Source organism: Engystomops pustulosus, chromosome 1, assembly GCF_040894005.1.
Source record: "Engystomops pustulosus chromosome 1, aEngPut4.maternal, whole genome shotgun sequence".
Lineage (NCBI taxonomy): Eukaryota > Metazoa > Chordata > Amphibia > Anura > Leptodactylidae > Engystomops > Engystomops pustulosus.
The window spans coordinates 6817880-6839184 of record NC_092411.1 but is presented as its reverse complement, the minus strand read 5'-3'; the positions used below and the strand labels follow the sequence as shown (position 1 = coordinate 6839184).

Below are 21305 nucleotides of genomic sequence, written 5' to 3'. Positions count from 1 at the left end.
TTACGTTTAGGCTGATTGTGTTTGACATATTGTCTGGCAGGCTTCAGTACTGTTTGATTTCGTTGATATGCCCATAGGCTCTCGGTATGAAATGCCGGCTTATGATACAGGAGCTAATGATGACACTACAACTTCAATTGTACCGATGCCAATCATCGTTTATTATGGGAACAGCAGAGCCAAGGTTTCTATAAGATGGGGGAAAAATAAGCTATTCCTCTAAAAATACAAAAAAAAATGAACTCTAAATATAAAACAATCCGTAGTGAAAAAAATTTTACTCCAGAAACAACAAAAATTAACCACTAGTATTATTTCTAGACTTTTTGGAAGGAATTTTCTATGATCCGCTGCTTGGTAATTAGTATTTGCATCTACATGGAACTGGCGGAAGAGTTACGGAGTAGTAACATCATGATGCCCCGTCTGATATCAAATTTGATTGGCATTGAATTTTTCTTGTATTTGGTTTATTTTATTACTTCTATTTTGAATATATTTCTCTATGAAATGCTGAGCAGGAATAGAGAGTGATTCCATCTAACGTGTTTACCATCCATGCCATCCGGAATACTCGCCATATTTCATTATAGGCTGTCACTGCTAAGTCATAGTGACATTCTTACTATAAATACACGGTATAAGTGAATATTGCTGCCAACTCGAGTTTTACGATGCATAAAGTAGAATTCAGCAAGTAACAGACTATTCACATGCAACAGAATTCTTCTAGAATCGATGAACGCTCTATTGGAATGAAACATGCAGAAATACCCCCATGGGGTAGATGATCTCTGCCAGTGTTGCCCATACACACCAACTTCTTAGATGCCACGGTTCACAATTGTTGAAGTATCTAAGGTCTTAATAGCCATACTCAATGTCTGACTGGCCCACCAGAGCATCAGAGAATCCTCCGATGGGCCCCAGGTTTTAATATTTTGTAATGGGCCCCAAGAGTCTTTATTAGGAAGTGAATGGAGTATTAATTCTATATTATAATTATTGTTATCAATTGCATAAAGGATGATTCCAATATTATAGATCATTAGATCTTGCTGATGATTCATGATATGATTTTTCAATGGTATTTTATGGTTGAAGGGTGGGCTCTCAAGATCACCACCTCTGGTAGACCCAACATATGCCGGTATGACACTGGCCATACTCTGTGCCAACACTGGTCACTGCTGTTAGCAGCAGGTGTTTGCTAAGGATCTAACTATCTCCTTCTCCATCTCATGATGTTAAATTATGCCACATGTAGGGAAGAGGTCAATAAAACCTGAATCGACGTAATGAAAACCATAATGAACCATTGGCCAAAAGGAAATTAGATAAATATATTTAATTTCCACCGCAGGAAATTAGTGTTGACGTTGGCTACATCTTGATAGCAGAGGGTTCTGTAGCGCCTCATCTTCTTTGTGGCATTGTCTGACATGTGAAAAGTATCAAACACTTGAGAAAAACACTCTTCTGTCCCAAAAGTGTTGTGAACTTGTCACCATAGTCATCATAATTTACCTTATTGAAATGTGGTGTGTGCCGTATCCCATTGTTCCTCCTCCCAATAATGGGAAATGAGACACTTATTTATGTTCTAGTTTAAGATAAAGAAACAACAATGTCCGTTGTATCTTTACTGCACATTGACTTACAAAAATAAACGTTGATACCCTACAGATCATACCTTTGATAGCCTACAGATCATATCTCTGATAGCCTATAGATCATAGTCCTGATACCCTACATATCATACCTTTGATAGCCTACAGATCATACCTTGGCACCTGGCAAGTATATACAGTCTAGGCCCTCCTCAATCCCCATGAAAGAACTATATACAGCCTGGGCCCTCCTCAATCCCCATGGATTAACTATATAGAGCCTGGGCCCCCTCATCCTCCATGGATTAACTATATACAGCATGGACCCCCTTTAGTCCCCATGAATAAATTATATACATCCTGGACCCCCTCACGCCCCATGGATAAATTATAGGAAGCCCGGGCCCACCTCACCCTCGTAGGTGTAAATGTGGCCAATAAAAAAAGAAAACATTAATTCTCACCTCAGTCACCAGGTCCAGCCTTAGATCCTGCTCTCCTGTTATCTGGTCTTTTGCCCGCAAACACAAAGAGAAGGATAAAATGCCGGCATCCTGCAGTGCACATAGTGCTGCTTTATGGCACCAGCACCCAGGCACCGCCAAGCTGCTGGGGAATGAGATGTGCCTGCAAATGGGCCCTTCCAGCAGCATTGGGACCCACCCCTTGGTCGGGTATGCTGGGTACTGGCGTCGGCCGTGGTCGGAGTGGCGGTGCTGTACAGGAGGGGCATGTGTAGTGATAATCTTTTATGACATTGTCTTCTGCTGATTGCACAGCGACACAGAAAATTATCATAAGCACATGTCACCACCTTCATTACGTAAACACGGTGCAATTTTAATGGAATGTTAACATGATGTAAGCATAATGTGTGAACACAGACTCTAGATGAGCATAGAGAGATCACACTTTGAACATAGACAGCAGCTTCTCTGACACTGTCTACTGCTGATTGGACAGTGTTTGGATTATCATAACAAATGCCCCCTCCTAGGCTCCATCACCTCCTCTCTGACAGTGGAGAGGATTATAATGATCAGTTACGAGGACTTATATCTCAGCAACTGTAGAGGCTAGAGAGAAAATTTAAAGTGCCCCCAAATCTGTGCCGAAACCCCTACAATGCAATGATGATTTCCACATATGTCTTTTTTAATTTCTATGGAGTGTGCTGGCTTTTTTATACACTGCTTAGCTTTCGAGAAATAAATAATGTCCCCTGTTAAATTTGTTTAATTTTTTCATTCATTATGGAAAACCATATAATTTACAGGGGTGTCCTCTATTTTTCTTATGCCTATATACGTTACCTTTACTTGTCCTTGGGACTGAAAACAGGAACTTCACCCGGGTGTGAAAACTATTAATATGTAACATAAAATCCATGCATTGTTTAAATTGTGGCTCGCCTATAATTCAACTATAGTGGCATGTGATTAAATAAAACTTTCAATTTGAAGGGATTAATCCCGGAGTATTGAATCAGATGTATTTTCTCGGAAGCAAAGTCATGGATTAAAGGAAATATATTTGTGTTTGCTTCAGGTGCATAAAGCCGATGTATTAGTCATGCATGTGCTAAGGTAGTTAAAGAGAGAATATATTATTAAAATTAAGGGAATTGTAATGGTGTTTTTACCCGAAGCCATTCATGTTCATCTGAGCAGTGAAAGTGGAGGCTGCTTGGTCTTAGAATGCGTTGATTATATTCCAGTTACTTATTTTTAATGGGAATTACGGAATGTACAAGGAGCAAGGCTTTCATTTTTATCTGCTTCTCCCGCCTTCCCTTCCGTACAGGATGTCAATTTATTAGATGCCATAAAACATGTTGAGATCTGTGAACCAATTATCAAAATGGTCCCATTTATTTGGATCAACCAGAGAGCAATAAAAATATTAATAACAAGTGAAAAAAAAAGATCCTAATGAAATATACAAAATCTTGTTATTTCCCGCGGGATTTTCAGTTCCATGTTGGAAATTTCTCCTGAAAAAAAATGAATGAAAATTAAAACCGATTATAAGATGCTCTAGAGGTCAATACCGAGTCCCCAAACAAACAACCAAGTACATTAGTAAATTAAATGCTGTATAATTCCCTCACTCAGAGGTACAATAATAAACGGCCATTTCACTGGTCTCATGTCCGGAAAAAAATAGTACTTATTATACACAATGGGGGTCATTTACTAAGGGCCCGATTCGCGTTTTCCCGACGTGTTACCCGAATATTTCCGATTTGCGCCGCTTGTACATGAATTGCCCCGGGTTTTTGGCGCACGCGATCGGATTGTGGCGCATCGGGGCCGGCATGCGCGCGACAGAAATCGGGGGGGCGTGGCCGAACGAAAACCCGACGTATTCGGAAAAAACGCCGCATTTAAAAACCGAAAATGTGTCGCTTGGGGAGCGCTCACCTTCACCTTCTATGGGATGGTGCATTCCGGGGCGTTAAGATTATTTTCGGCGCTGCAGCGCCACCTGGTGGACGGCGGAGGAACTACCATCTTAAATCCCAGCCGGACCCGAATCCTGTGCAGAGAACGCGCCGCTGGATCGCGAATGGGCCGGGTAAGTAAATGTGCCCCAATATATTTATACAAGGCCTAAAGCTTCATGTCTCCATCTACACTCCCATATAGATTGTGACCTCACCTCGTGTCTCCATCTTCCCTCCCATATAGATTGTGGCCTCACCTTGTGTCTCCATCTACCCTCCCATATAGACTGTGTCCTCACCTTGTGTCTCCATCTACCCTCCCATATAGATTGTGACCTCACCTCTTGGCTCCATCTACCCCCCATATAGAATGTGACCTCACCCCGTGTCTCCATCTACCCTCCCATATTGATTGTGACCTCACCTCTTGTCTCCATCTACCCCCCATATAGATTGTGACCTTACATCGTGTCTCCATCTTCCCTCCATATAGATTGTGAGCCCTCACCTCGTGTCTCCATCTACCCTCCATATAGATTGTGTCCTCACCTTGTGTCTCCATCCACCCTCCCATATAGATTGTGAGCCCTCACCTCGTGTCTCCATCTACCCTCCATATAGATTGTGACCCCTCACCTCGTGTCTCCATCTACCCTCCCATATAGATTGTGAGCCCTCACCTCGTGTCTCCATCTACCCTCCATATAGATTGTGAGCCCTCACATCGTGTCTCCATCCACCCTCCCATATAGATTGTGAGCCCTTGCCTCTTGTCTCCATCTACCCTCCCATATAGATTGTGAGCCCTCACCTCATGTCTCCATCTACCCTCCCGTATAGATTGTGAGCCCTCACATCGTGTCTCCATCCACCCTCCCATATAGATCGTGACCTCACCTCTTGTCTCCATCTTCCCTCCCATATAGATTGTGACCTCACCTCTTGTCTCCATCTACACTCCCATATAGATTGTGACCTCACCTTGTGTCTCCATCTACCCTCCCATATAGATTGTGAGCCCTCACCTCATGTCTCCATCTACCCTCCCGTATAGATTGTGAGCCCTCACATCGTGTCTCCATCCACCCTCCCATATAGATCGTGACCTCACCTCTTGTCTCCATCTTCCCTCCCATATAGATTGTGACCTCACCTCTTGTCTCCATCTACACTCCCATATAGATTGTGACCTCACCTTGTGTCTCCATCTACCCTCCCATATAGATTGTGTCCTCACCTCGTGTCTCCATCTACCCTCCATATAGATTGTGACCCCTCACCTCGTGTCTCCATCTTCCCTCCCATATAGATTGTGGCCTCACCTTGTGTCTCCATCTACCCTCCCATATAGACTGTGTCCTCACCTTGTGTCTCCATCTACCCTCCCATATAGATTGTGACCTCACCTCTTGGCTCCATCTACCCCCCATATAGAATGTGACCTCACCCCGTGTCTCCATCTACCCTCCCATATTGATTGTGACCTCACCTCTAGTCTCCATCTACCCCCCATATAGATTGTGACCTTACATCGTGTCTCCATCTTCCCTCCATATAGATTGTGAGCCCTCACCTCGTGTCTCCATCTACCCTCCATATAGATTGTGTCCTCACCTTGTGTCTCCATCCACCCTCCCATATAGATTGTGAGCCCTCACCTCGTGTCTCCATCTACCCTCCCATATAGATTGTGAGCCCTCACCTCGTGTCTCCATCTACCCTCCATATAGATTGTGACCCCTCACCTCGTGTCTCCATCTACCCTCCCATATAGATTGTGAGCACTCACCTCGTGTCTCCATCTACCCTCCATATAGATTGTGAGCCCTCACATCGTGTCTCCATCCACCCTCCCATATAGATTGTGAGCCCTTGCCTCTTGTCTCCATCTACCCTCCCATATAGATTGTGAGCCCTCACCTCATGTCTCCATCTACCCTCCCGTATAGATTGTGAGCCCTCACCTCGTGTCTCCATCCACCCTCCCATATAGATCGTGACCTCACCTCTTGTCTCCATCTTCCCTCCCATATAGATTGTGACCTCACCTCTTGTCTCCATCTACACTCCCATATAGATTGTGACCTCACCTTGTGTCTCCATCTACCCTCCCATATAGATTGTGAGCCCTCACCTCGTGTCTCCATCTACCCTCCATATAGATTGTGACCCCTCACCACGTGTCTCCATCTACCCTCCATATAGATTGTGAGCCCTCACCACGTGTCTCCATCTACCCTCCATATAGATTGTGAGCCCTCACCTCGTGTCTCCATCCACCCTCCCATATAGATTGTGAGCCCTTGCCTCTTGTCTCCATCTACCCTCCCATATAGATTGTGAGCCCTCACCTCGTGTCTCCATCCACCTTCCCGTATAGATTGTGATCCCTCACCTCGTGTCTCCATCTACCCTCCATATAGATTGTGAGCCCTCACCTCGTGTCTTCATCCACCCTCCCATATAGATTGTGAGCCCTTGCCTCTTGTCTCCATCTACCCTCCCATATAGATTGTGACCTCACCTCATGTCTCCAACTACCCTCCATATAGATTGTGACCTCACCTCATGTCTCCATCTTCCCTCCCATATAGATTGTGACCTCACCTCATGTCTCCAACTACCCTCCATATAGATTGTGACCTCACCTCATGTCTCCATCTTCCCTCCCATATAGATTGTGACCTCACCTCGTGTCTCCATCTACCCTCCATATAGATTGTGACCTCACCTCGTGCCTCCATATAGATTGTGACCTCACCTTGTGTCTCCATCTACCCTCCATATAGATTGTGACCTCACCTCGTGTCTCCATCTTCCCTCCCATATAGATTGTGTCCTCATCTCTTGTCTCCATCTACACTCCCGTATAGACTGTGACCTCACCTCTTGTCTCCATCTACCCTCCATATAGATCGTGACCTCAACTCATGTCTCCATCTACCCTCCCATATAGATTGTGACCTCACCTCTTGTCTCCATCTACCCTCCATATAGATTGTGACCTCACCTCATGTCTCCATCTTCCCTCCCATATAGATTGTGACCTCACCTCGTGTCTCCAACTACCCCCCATATAGATTGTGACCTCACCTCATGTCTCCATCTTCCCTCCCATATAGATTGTGACCTCACCTCATGTCTCCAACTACCCTCCATATAGATTGTGACCTCACCTCATGTCTCCATCTTCCCTCCCATATAGATTGTGACCTCACCTCGTGTCTCCATCTACCCTCCATATAGATTGTGTCCTCACCTCATGTCTCCAACTACCCTCCATATAGATTGTGACCTCACCTCGTGCCTCCATCTACCCTCCATATAGATTGTGACCTCACCTTGCGTCTCCATCTACCCTCCATATAGATTGTGACCTCACCTTGTGTCTCCATCTTCCCTCCCATATAGACTGTGACCTCACTATATGTCGCCATTCACCCTTCCATATAGATTGTGACCTCACCTCATGTCTCCATCTTCCCTCCCATATAGATTGTGACCTCACCTCATGTCTCCATCTTCCCTCCCATATAGACTGTGACCTCACCTCATGTCTCCATCTACACTCCCATATAGATTGTGACCTCACTATATGTCGCCATTCACCCTTCCATATAGATTGTGACCTCACCTCATGTCTCCATCTTCCCTCCCATATAGATTGTGACCTCACCTCGTGTCTCCATCTACCCTCCATATAGATTGTGTCCTCACCTCATGTCTCCAACTACCCTCCATATAGATTGTGACCTCACCTCGTGTCTCCATCTACCCTCCATATAGATTGTGACCTCACCTCGTGTCTCCATCTACCCTCCATATAGATTGTGACCTCACCTCATGTCTCCATCTACCCTCCATATAGATTGTGACCTCACCTCATGTCTCCATCTACCCTCCCATATAGATTGTGACCTCACTATATGTCGCCATTCACCCTTCCATATAGATTGTGACCTCACCTCATGTCTCCATCTTCCCTCCCATATAGATTGTGACCTCACCTCATGTCTCCAACTACCTTCCATATAGATTGTGACCTCACCTCGTGTCTCCATCTACCCTCCATATAGATTGTGTCCTCACCTCATGTCTCCAACTACCCTCCATATAGATTGTGACCTCACCTTGTGTCTCCATCTATCCTCCCATATAGATTGTGACCTCACCTCATGTCTCCATCTACCCCCCATATAGATTGTGTCCTCACCTCGTGTCTCCATCTACCCTCCCATATAGATTGTGACCTCACTATATGTCTCTATTCACCCTCCCATATAGATTGTATCCTCACCTCGTGTCTCCATCTACCCTCCATATAGATTGTGACCTCACTTCATGTCTCCATCTACACTCCCATATAGATATAGATTATAGAACTCTGTCGGACCTGATCGTGGAAGCGATCGCGCGCAGGATCTTTGTGAATCGCAGCAGGGTGCATTATCGTCGGACAACGTGACAGGACCGGGTAAGTTAATGTGCCCCACTGTTTCTAAGTTTCAGGTCCTGCTTTGTAGCAGCTGACTGCACCTCTGATGCTGCCCCATCTTGTTGTAGGTGGTGGTGCCTGAGCCAAGAGGGTCAACTCTCCCTCTGATAAGGAGATTGCAGAAAGTCATAATAAATGACAACTTAGATCCACCCCTTGATGGGTAAAAGGGATAAATGACACTTGGGAATAATGAATTATGGGAATTATGTGCAACTTTCTGAATGAAACGTTTTATTTTAATGATCTAATAACATATACAGGCAGTCCCCAGGTTACGCACAAAATAGGTTCCGTAGGTTTGTTCTTAAGTTGAATTTGTATGTAAGTCAAAACTGCATATTTTATAATTGTAGATCCAGACAAAAAATTTTTTTTCCCCAGTGACAAATGGAGTTTCTACATTTTTTGCTGTAATTGTAGCCAGACACCTTACAGTTGATCAAAGCTTTCAGAGATCTTCACCAGAGCTCACAGTGGGCAGAGGGGTCCGTCTTTAACTAGGGATCGTCTGTAGGTTGGGTGTCCTTAAGTAGGGAACCGCCTGTATGTAATTCCATACCTCAAAATGTGTTCAAAGGGAATATAAATAATCTTCTATACGGGTGGGAGTTTAAAAAAGGTTGGAAAGTTACTGAAATCATTTGCATTCTAGATCAGTTCAGAAATTCTGTGTAATTTTATGCGGCGGGGGAAAAATCCAATTGCATCAGCATAGCATGTAACAGCTCTGATCCCCTATGTGCAACTTAATCAGCTGAGAATACTACATGATTATAGATACAACACAAGCTCGGAAAGTTCACAGCTTGATTAGTAAAGTACATACCCCAATCATCAAAGCATGCAAGGCGAATGGCTAACAGGCGGCTGACTGAATACAAATACATTGCTGGAGCATGACTTCTGCTTTCTGCATGTGCTTCACTATAATTTGCCGTCGGTAAATCTTGTGTTTGCATTTAGAAATGATTTGGAAGATCGATATCTAATATCACTTTTCATACATCAGAATTCTGTTGAGTGTTTTTGAAAACATTGACATTTTTTGGTGTTTGTCAATATGAGCCGGAACAATATTTATTCCAACATATGTATTTAATGGAAAATGTAATGGAAAAATTTTTCAATAGTGATGAGTCGACCCAAACCAAAATGTAGAATTCGGGCTCAAGCAATATAGGTGGGGGTGGATATCCAGGGGAGGAGCCCGAACTAAAACTGAAATGGTACAACTTTAGCCTTTTTATGGGAGTCATTCATTTTTTTCCCTCTTTTTGTGTCTTTAGTGAGTCTTGTTTCATTTTTTGCACCTCATTGGGCTTTGTAGTCTGAGCTCTTTTTCAAATGTAGTGTTTTTGAGACTTTTTTCTGTAACTCCTACCATTGCCTTTCATAAGCATGGTCAGGACTAGAGTGGTTTTGTGCAATCATTTGTGCCCTTTTAGGTACAAATCAATGTTAAATAAGGTGCAAATATCTGAAAGGAGAAACACAAATACAAAATTAGGTGCAAACCAGGAAACTGCTACATGACAAACTAGAGCACTGCTGGGAAAAAATGTGTAAATTCCCCAATGCACCCAGAAAGGCGCAACATTACAACCAAAAAAACATGCATCAGACTAAGATACATCTGCCCTTAGTTGTGGTAAATCAGAAAACAGGTCAGTATAAATTGAGACTTATTAGGGCACATCTTTAATTTTTTTTATTGCCACATTTTTCTTAAATTTTTTGCGTCTTTTTGGGGCAGAATTACTTTTTTTTGTGCCTAAGACAACCTCCATACAATGTTTAACACCATCACTTTTGTTTTAACCTTATTACGTTTTACTTTAATTAAAAAATCACAAAAAAGTGCAACTTTTTGCTCAAATAACACACAGTCCCCGCCAGATGTGGCAGATAGATCAAAGCAGATTGCGACTTTTTTTGTCACACTTTTTTCTTGGTTTTCTGCTGATCACATGTAAATTAGTGTTTGAGAAGGAAAAATGGAGCAGCACTTGCAGGAGAAAATATGGGTGGGTGCTTTCTAGAAGAATCACCTAGCCTTATTAATGATACAATATAATCTCAGTAGAAGCAACACTCCAAAAAAATCACCCTTTTAATTCCACCAAAAAAGCATGACGGTGACAACTGACAGCTCCGGCAACACTGGAGAAAACTCAACCATGGCAAACTGAGAAGTTTTCTTAAATGCTAAAAAGGCACAAACTAACCACTGTGTCCAAAAAGGTCAGAAAAAGTAAGAAAAACTAAAGTAAAAAAATTATACGGGTGCCCCATTGATACGTTATGACTACTGTATTTAATCCAGTTTTTCATTCAGTGGTTTAATCCACAATAATATTTAAGTTTTTGCATATTCCAACAGATTTAGTTTTGCTTCAATTTAAGAGTCTAGAAGTTTATGGGTTAAATGTAAAAAATGTTGTTTCATTCTTCCATATAAATGAGGTTTTCCTTCCCAGAGCTAAGTTCAGGTCAGTCAGAAACTCTTTAGTTGGGATGAATTTCTGTTTCAAACATCAACGCATTTGAGGGAACCCCTTTTCCAAGATAACGACCCTTCTTGTTAGGAAGTGGAAAGCGTGGATCAGAGACTAGGAGAAGTCCTGTTACCGTGATATTAACTTACAACTAATAAAAAAATCCTAATTAACATAAATTGAGATCTGGTTTTGCGCTTTCTTTTCCAACCTGAATCTATCGGTATCCAAACTGACATGGCCACAATGTTGAAGGCTATTCCTCAGTGATCTGGGCAATTCAACAGCTTGGGGCACATTTACTAAGAAATGTTCACATGTGGCTTGCCTGTGCGTAATACAGGGGGCGCCAGATTCAGGATTTCTTACGCCAGTTCTTTATGAATCTGGTGCTCTCTGAATGGGCCTGACAGAGTGCACCACTTTTTTCTCGTCTATGTTTAAAACGGGGCGTGCAACACACTTTTGTCAGACTTTGCATGCTAAATTCGGTGCACGGACCGACTGAGCACCGGAATGCCCCCTCATTTGTGTCTCATGATGCCTAGTGGAGCTGCGCCACTAAAGACTCGCTTGCAACACAAATGTGGTGTGGACACTTCTTAAATAGTTGTGCAAGCAGTTTGCCCTAGAAAGAATGAACAATGGGGGGGGATTTACTAATTCTGGCGCAAGCACGACAGCCGGCATCGGAGATCAGTCTCCAGGAAAGCACAGCCCTATGTATTAAAGTGGTGAATAGCTGTTAGTAATTAATGGGAAGACGCTAGAGAAGAGCGAGTATACTCGTCCGAGCTTGATGCTCGTTCGAGTATTAGCGTACTCGAAACGGCTCGTTGCTCGGACGAGTATTTCGCCTGCTCAAGATCGAGCTTTTACTTAAGAAAACACAGTGAAGAACAGTGACACCGTTCTGCACTAATGTCTTCTGATAAGTTAGCAGATGTACGGAAACATCTGCAATGTGTTCTTCACTGAACTAACTTATCAGAAGACACGAGTGCAGAAAGGTGTTCTTCGCAATAGTATGTGAAGAACAATATGTGTGAAGAACACATTGCAGATGTTTAACACGGGTCATTCTCCTTTTGAAAGTCCAAGAATATTCCATTGAATTATAAAAACCAAACAAACAGGACTGACTTCCTTATTTCTCAATAAAATGACACATTTTATTGCAGAGCCTTGGTCCCCTTGAAAAATGCTCGAGTCTCCCATTGACTTCAATGGGGCTCGTTATTCGAAACGAGCACTCGAGCATCGGCAAAAGTTTGTCTCACATAACGAGCACTCGAGCATTTTAGTGCTCGCTCATCTTTAGTAGGCAGAACTAATCAGTCGTGCGGCAGAAAAATGAAGTGTGCACCCAAATCTTACATGGACCGCGCCTTAATTTTGCTCTCTGACCATTTTATTCCTGGTCTATGGTTCGCCTAAATTTGTGCAAAAAAATGCAGACAAAATACACATAAATGTGACAGCTAATGTGACAGCTACTTGCGCCTAAAAAAGACGGAGGAGTTGTGATAGTCGGAAACATCTGTTCTTTCTGGTGCAAACTCATTATAAATGACACAATACACTTTTGCGCCCCAAAAAACCAACAAAACCGACAATTTTTGGGCGCAAGTACGATAATACATCTGCCCCAAAGTCTGAAAGAAAACTGGTGAAAAGCCCTTAGTAAATGTGCCCCAATGCGATGTCTTAGTGTATATTCCTACAAGGGGAGCATTTGTTTGGACCAATCCATTGACCATCAACTTGTTTTCATATTCATAAGTGTTTTATTACCTAAGATCTCCATTCAATAAATAAAAATTTAATGAATTCAATTATGTTAATTGACATCAAGAGAAATAAAAAAAGAATCCTTTGCTTGTCTGCACTGCTAAGAGACAGGGACCGTATCCCTTGGAACACACCCCCTTCCGATTTATATTGCCACCACAATGGGGGTCATTTACTAAGGGCCCGATTCGCGTTTTCCCGACGTGTTACCCGAATATTTCCGATTTGCGCCGATTTTCCCTGTATTGTCCCGGAACTTTGGCGCACGCGATCGGATTTTGGCGCATCGGCGCCGGCATGCACGCGACGGAAATCGGGGGACGTGGCCGAACGAAAACCCGACGGATTCGGAAAAAAAACGCCGCATTTTAAAAAAAAAATGTGTCACGGGACTCGCGTTTACCTTCACCAGGTATAGGCCGGTGAATTTCAGGGCATTCCGGCGGGCCTCTGGGGAACTTCAGCGCAGCAGCGCCACCTGGTGGATGTCGGAGGAACTACCTTAGTGAATCGCCGGAAGACCCGAATCCACCGCACAGAACGCGCCGCTGTATCGCGAATGGGCCGGGTAAGTAAATCTGCCCCAATATGTCTGAATCACGTTAGGATTTTTTTATTCCGGATTGCCAATATCAGACTGTGATTGTTAAGGACAATATCTTGCATTTATTTATTTAGCCACACCGTACTGCTCTGCACCCCATAGAAAGACAGGACATCTCCTACCTTTCAACAGAATACGGCGCCGTGCATTCCTATGGAGCGGGACGGGGGTGAGCAGCGCTCTACCCACCTCCTCTCCCCGGCACTGCCGTGTGCCCGCCGTGCTATGGTATGGGGAACGGCAGTGTGAATGTAGCCTAAGAGTGATGATTCAACATTGAGGATATTTTTGCTTATCTAAGAGACATTGAAATTAAACATCAAAATCCATCCTGATAAACCAGGGACATTACTCATAGTTCCAGGCACCGGGACTGTGGTATCTTCTTATATTTGTTATCCATGGCCTCCTTCCTTCAAAAATCAACTTTTATAATTATGGTAATGACTTAGAAGGGCTTTGGGGTGTTACCTGAGTCCCTAAAGGGCAGCTTAACAGACTGTTACACTGTGCATGAGCATTTCCTCCCTCCCACTGAAATTAAAGCAGACAGAGAAGGGGGAGTGCTGTGGGAACAGGTAGGAGGGGTGACAGTGTAACAGCCTGTGAATATGAAGCACGGAAGGGTGTCGGTTACACCCCCCACAGCCCTTCTGGCTCATTAGCATAAGTTTTTTTAGAAGGAAGGAGGCCATGGATAACACATATAAGTAGATACCACAGTCCCGGTGCCTGGATCTACGAGTAATGTCCCTGGTTTATCCTAAAGGATGTTGATGGGAGATTTCCTTTAAAAATTCTAATTTCCCCTATTATGATCTATTCCACAGAGATGACTGAATACCTATTGTTTATTTAAAAAAAAAAGATAATAAAACTCGAAAAATCCTGAATTTGCAATTATTGGGACTCTTATTGTCTCAGTGTAAGGGGTCCCTGGATGGTTTTAATGGAATTATCACTGAATTTCCCCCTTCGAGGATATCGTGATGGCGGCTTAGTAAGAACAAGAGAAACAATTTGCTATTTAGGATGAATAAACACCTTCCGGGGACGTGATAACATTCTGGAATTAAAACATTTCCTGCAGTTTTCTATCATTGTTATCTGTATTATATGTATAAGTAACAAATATAGTATGGGATTCAAGTTGTATTCAGTTGTATTCAATGAACAAGTAACGGAAAAATAATTTTTTTTTTTTTAAATTATAAAAGTTTTCTTTTTTTAACTATTTAGTTTTTTTCAATAATAATCCTTGAGCATTGTAGTACCGTATTTTTCTATAAGGCGCACAAAAAATCCTTTGATTTTCTCAGAAATCAAAGGTGCGCCTTATAGTCCAGTGCGCCTTAAATATGAACCGTACTTACAGACAACAGCTGCCACCTGCTGGTCATTCATCCTTACAATCAGGTTCACCTTATAATCCAGTGCGCCTTATATATGAACCTAGATGTTTTAGCAGGCATTTATTGATGGTGTGCATTATACTCCGGTGCGCCTTACAGTCTGGAAAATACGGTATCTTTGATTTATCATATGATTTCCACAACTTTTTTGGTGTGAAAGGCGGTCATGTACTTTATTTTTCCTGCTGTATTTTCTTTCATTTTTGAGACTTTTTTTGCGCTTTTTTGTGGACATTTCGAAATGTCAGCCGGACATTTGTTTTTTGTCAGTAAGACACATTTATCTTCTATTCCAGATTTGCTGAATGGCACAAAAAACTCCAGACAAAACCATACTTAATGAAAACTTATCAAATGTGACCTGAGACATTTGTGTGACATTTTTGCAACACTTGTAAGAAATGTCTCAAAAAGAGATCAGAAAAAAATAAAACATTTAACACAAGGAAAAAGTGAGATTGATAAATTACCAAAGAAGCAGACAGAAAAAAAAGACAGGTAAAAACAAACCAAAAGAAACAGAGATAAGATAAATGACCCCCCAAAAGTTGCAAAAAAGTTTTATTACTGTTTTGCCAAATAGTTGTCCGGAGCATTTCATGCCAATAAGATATAAAAGCATCTTATCTCTGATTGTTTTAGCTAGTTTTTGGTTTAGTCTTTTCTCTGTCTACTACTTTGGTCATTTATCAATCTCACTTTTTCCTTGTGTTAAAGGGAACCTACCACCACGAATCTACCTATAAAGGTAGATCGGGTGGTAGGTGGATCAATAGGATGTGAGTATAGCCCTTTTAAGGGCTAATCCTCACGTCCCCGCAATGTTTTGAAAAGTTTTATTGCCCCAATATTAAAATTTCCTTATGCGGCTACAGGGGCGTGGAGTAGCCGCATCTGAGGTTACACGGGGCGGCTACTCCACGCCCCGGTAGCCGCCCAGTCCGACGAATCTGCTGTCTGCGTATGGGCAGAACAGCAGGCCCGCGCCTGTAACCTCAGATGCGGCTACTCCACGCCCCTGTAGCCGCATAAGGAAATTTGAATATTGGGGAAATAAAACTTTTCAAAACATTGCGGGGACGTGAGGATTAGCCCTTAAAAGGGCTATCCTCACGTCCTAATGATCCACCTACCACCCGATCTACCTTTATAGGTAGTTTCGTGGTGGTAGGTTCCCTTTAAATGTTTTGGTTTTTTTCAGAAATTGCAGACTACAGTGCACATTTTAAAAGATCCCCAAAAAGGCACAAAAATTGCAATGCCAAATGGCAAAAAAAGTTGCAAAAAGGCAAAAAATTGTTTTTTTTTAAAATAAAGCTAAATGACCCCCATTGACTGACACATGTATCATTCTACCAGTTAGTGTAAGGCTGGGCGAGGCTGGTTTTACGAACTGTGACTTTTTAAAAACTCTCCCAAGGAGTCCTAAAGCCATTCCAGCCCACCCCTGCAATAATTAAAAAAAACTCTTCAGTTTAAAAAATCCCCAAACTGTGAATAATGAAATGCTCTTCAAAGTTTGATTCCCAATGAACTGCTGTATCGGCACATGGTCGGGCGTTGAATAAAAGAAGTGACCCTCGGCAGATTTGCAGATTGTACAGTTTTACCCGTATATACTCGAGTATAAGCCGACCCAAGTACAAGCCGAGGCCCCTAATTTTACCACAAAAACCTGGTAAAACCTATATATTTTTTTACTCGAGTATAAGCCGAGTTAGGGTTTTCAGCACTGGGTAGATGGAGATCCGAACTTCTCGTTCAGGTTTTGGGTGCGCTCTACGAATCTAAGCCATGGATAGTTGCTAAGAGCGTTAATTTACCACATTGACTGTTCAGCAGCCAATCTGGCGATATGTCCGGGTCTCACAAGGCGCACCAGAACCCTGAACCCAAACAGAGAGTTCGGATCCGCTCATCTCTAAAGAAGGTAGGTGCACCATGCACAATGTAGAGTAAAAGAATTTTGTAAAGTGGTAATTGTTTATGTTTATTGTTATGTTTATATATTTAAGAAATTGGACATTTGAAATGGCACATTAAAAATTGTCACAGATGTGCCCCGCCTCCGACCCTGCTGTAAAAAAAAAGTTATCACTCAACACCCTGTCATGCAACTTTTGTGTGCGATTTGACAACACTTAAAGGGGTATTCTCGTCTGGGCACTCACATTTAGTTTCACTAATCTTCCATGTATAAACATTTCTTCAATTGGATGTTATTAAAAAAAATGTTCCTGTGTGAAGATAATTTCTCATAAATGTATCCATGTTGTCCCTTAGAAACCAGATAGTTTCCTCGGATACGACCACGTCACGCTCTGGCAGCGGTGGCCAGACTTGCGCTATAGAGTCCTGCCGGACCTCCTGGATTCAGCGATCATTACCACAGGACGGCTGCAGGACATGCTATAACTCCCGGACATTTCATATACAAAAACTTTTTGTTTATTTGTGCAATCTCTCAGGCAGAAGTGGCCGTATCCAAGGAAGCCATCTTGTTTCTAAGGGACAAAATGACTACATTTATGAGAAATTATCTTCACACAGGAACATTTTTTTTTAATAACATCTAATTGAAGAAATGTTTATATATGGCAGATTTATCAAACTGAATGTGAGTGCCCAGACGAGAATACGCCTTTAATGTGGAAGCCTTGTTTATATTGTGGATAGTGGGGAGTTTACTATAAAGTGTTAACAGAGTTATCAGGAGTCCTAGTGGCCAAAGCAGGGGTAGCAAAAAAGATGACTTCATCTGCTCCAGCTCCTGATTTCAAGGGTCTCAGAAGTCTCCCATTCTCCCATAGTTCAAGTTTGGCGAGAACTCTTGGTGGTAACGAGACTCCCTACGGCCAATCAATGGCTGCCACTGCCCCTTGAGACTTCAATTGGAATAACTGGACACCTCTGCTGGATAACTGGGAGTCTAAGCAGGGTAAGTACTGCTTGGGTTTTTTTTTTTTGTGCTGAAAAACTAGGCTTATACTCGAGTATATATGGTAACTTTCTCCATATGAGGAGTGTCTGTAGCTGATTCATGAGATTTTTTAACTTTTTTAACTTAAAAAAATCATCAATTTTTGTTTTACATTTTTAGCCATTGTTTTGGTCGCTTACCGTAACATAAAAATAATATTTTACCTTTATTCTCTGGTTCACTACGGTGATGCCTCATTTATATTGTTTTTCTTATCTTTGCTCAATTTTACTGAGCAAAACCAAAATCGCATTTGTTTTAGTATCAACAACTTTTTAGAACGTTCGTATTTATATGTTGACAGATCTGGTTGAGGGCTTATTTTTGCAAAAAGAGTTGTTCTTTTCAGTGGTAGCATTTTGGGATACGTAACTTCTTTTGATCGCTTTTTGGAACATTTTTTGTGAGGGTATTTGATGAAAAATTATATATTACGAGAGGTTTTATTTAACGCTGTTCACCGCACGGTTTCAATATTTCTTTACATTTATTGTAGGGATTGCTATGGGAACAGTCATACCAAATATGTATAGGTTTTTTTTGTGTTTTTGTGCTTTATATACTTTGTTTTTGTTTGTACCTGGGGTGATTAGAGGACTTTCATTTTATTTATTTATTATTATAAAATGACCTTTGCTTTTTTAAAAAGCTTTTTAAACTTATTTCACACTTGGCTTGGAGAGACAATACTATGGAAAATGTTGTGTGCACCGCTAACATTTATATACACTATGGGCCACATTTATCACTTTTGTGAGCCTAAGTGTAGTAGTTGCGCCTAAATTCTGGCGCACTGTTTTGCCAGAATTATCACAAGCTACAACCATCTGTGATAAGTTAATTTCCTGCCTCTTATTAATCACTTTACTTTAACACAGTTTAGGCGCAATTTTGGCGCAGTTAAGGCGCAATGTTAGATTCGGGCACTTACATGTGATCCTGCTACAAGCTCCTCTCTGCTTCTCCCACAGCCCAGAATGAAGATAACACTCACAGCAGCACCCAGGTGTGTGACACCCAGCACCCAGTGACCTCCTCAGCAGCACCCAGGTGTGTGACACCCAGCACCCAGTGACCTCCTCAGCAGTGGCTTCTCCTGGAGGGGATCCCCCAGTGCCGGTCTCCTGCTGCACCCCTGTAATTCTGCACAGTATCCCCCTCAGACACACTGGTGATACTGTGCAGAATTACACGGGGGACACTTGTCTGTAGTATCTGCAACATTCTGCAAAGTTCTCTTCTCTCTTGGTCTGAGCTCAGGATTCTGCAGAATGTTTTGTAAATAGAAGGTGATGAACTGTAAATAGAGTCTGCAGCTCCTGTCTGTAATGTATCTAATGTATCTATTATATGTTCTAGTGTCTGCAGTGTATCTAATGTATCTATTATCTGTTCTAGTGTCTGGCTGAGCTTTGCTGCTAGAAATGAGCTGCTGTGCAAAGGGGCTCAGTGCTTTCTTCTCAGTTTACGCCACCTTCGGGCTGGAGTGTTTTTGCGCCCGTTTTTGCGCCTAAATGAAAAAGTTGCAAGTGATGAATATAATTAGGTGCAGCAAAACATCTGGATTGCTAGGATAAATGAGGGAAAGCTGCTTATTTTTGCTGCGCAGCTAATTTGGCATTTAGTCTCAAAAATGGCGCAAAAACGGTGCAGCTGAATAAAAAGGCGCAAAAACAACAGAAAAAACGAGTGATACATGTGGCCCAAAGCCGCAAAACCACTGCATATAAATAAAACAATGTTACCAGATTTATTAAAGTGATAAATCTAAGTGGCATTGGAGGAACAATGGGTTCTTTTATCATCTCTGTTTGTTTTGGCTTGTTTTTGTCTATTTTCCGTCTGCTTCTTTGGTAATTTATCAATTTCACTTTTTCCTTGTGTTAAATTTTTTTTTTCAGATCTATTTTTGAGAAATGTGTTACAATTGTCGCAAAAATGTCTCACAAATGTCTCAAGTCACTTCTTTCCATTTTCTAAGTTTTCCTTAATTAAGGTGTCATCTGGAATTTTTTTGCGCCAAAAAGTATCTCAAATTTGAGACAATCTGAAATGATAAATGCCATTTGCCTCATTTAGCTCATCTGGGATGGAAGATAAATGTGTCTTACTAAAGAAAAACAAATGACCGGCGGACATTTCAAAGTCTCCCCAAAAAGACGCAAAAATTGCAATGCACCAAGAAATGGCTAAAAAATGACAGAAAAAGTAGGAAGAAAAATAAAGATAAATGACCCCCAATGGCAGACATTGGGGGTCATTTACTAAGGGCCTGATTCGCGTTTTCCCAGCGTGTTACCTGAATATTTCCGATTTGCGCCGATTTTCCCTGTATTGCCCCGGGATTTTGGCATACGTGATCGGATTTTGGAGCATCGGCGCCGGCATGCACGTGACGGAAATTGGGGTCGTGGCCGAACAAAAACCCGATGGATTCGGAAAAACATTTTTAAAAAAAATGTGTTGTGGGACTCGCGCTTACCTTCACCAGGTATAGGTCGTGCATTCCGGCGGACCTCGGGGAACTACAGCACAGCAGCGACATCTGGTGAACGGCGGAGGAACTACCGAATCCACCGCACAGAACGCTTCGCTGGATCGCAAATGGGCCGGGTAAGTAAATCTGCCCCATTAAGTAACAAGGTGCTTGCCAAATGATTAAATGTCCGCTCAGAATTTTTTTCATAAGCTTTTCTAAAAAATTGAGTCCTGGTACCCTAACCAAACTTTTGTTCATACAGGCCGTCCCCTACTTAAGAACACCTGACTTACAGACAACCCCTAGTTACAAACAGTCCTCTGGATGTTGCTAATTTTCTGTACTTTAGCCTTGGGCTACAATAATCAGCTGTAACAGTTATCACATTTGTCTGGAATCAAGCTTTACTGTTAATCCTGGTACTGATGACAATCGAACATTTTTCAAATCCAATGGTCAGAGACCAAAACCAATTTTGGCTGGGGTTACACTTACAGTACATACAAATATACAGTTCTGACTTACATACAAATTCAACTTAAGAACAAACCTACAGAACCTATCTTGTACATATCTCGTGGGCTGCCTGTATTTCGATTCAGCCAACCCTGAACCAAAACATGTCCGTTCATCAAGAGTGTCTTTGTTTTTCTAAGAAAACTTAGCCATCTTTTGTTAAATTCCTTAAAATACTTGATAAAATTGTGCATATTCTGATGAATTTGAAATGAATGTATCAGGGCGATGTACAAGAAACATAAAGAAAACTAAACACTTCCTTCCCCCGTAAGATCAGATCAAAGTTTTAACCCAGATACAATGTATCTAACGCCACAGTATCATGAATCCACATCACATAAGAGATTAAACTTCATGGTATAGTCAAAGACGAAGGCTTTTACGCTCCGCCGATACAATCAAAAATGTCTCCTTTTCACGCATTATGTGATAATTACATCCAATCCAGCATGAGGTTTTCTTTTAACATCT

The 21305-nt window shown here is 42.0% G+C and overlaps 1 long non-coding RNA gene across 1 annotated transcript in view; it reads right to left on the bottom strand.

Annotated features, from left to right (window-relative positions):
• Positions 1-3307: 3307 nt before the first annotated feature.
• LOC140134945 (uncharacterized) overlaps positions 3308-21305 on the bottom strand; it is a 39668-nt gene continuing 21670 nt past the window's right edge. Inside the window, exon 3 of the long non-coding RNA XR_011856436.1 lies at positions 3308-3603. This is a non-coding gene — a long non-coding RNA (uncharacterized lncRNA). The remainder of the gene's footprint in view (positions 3604-21305) is intronic.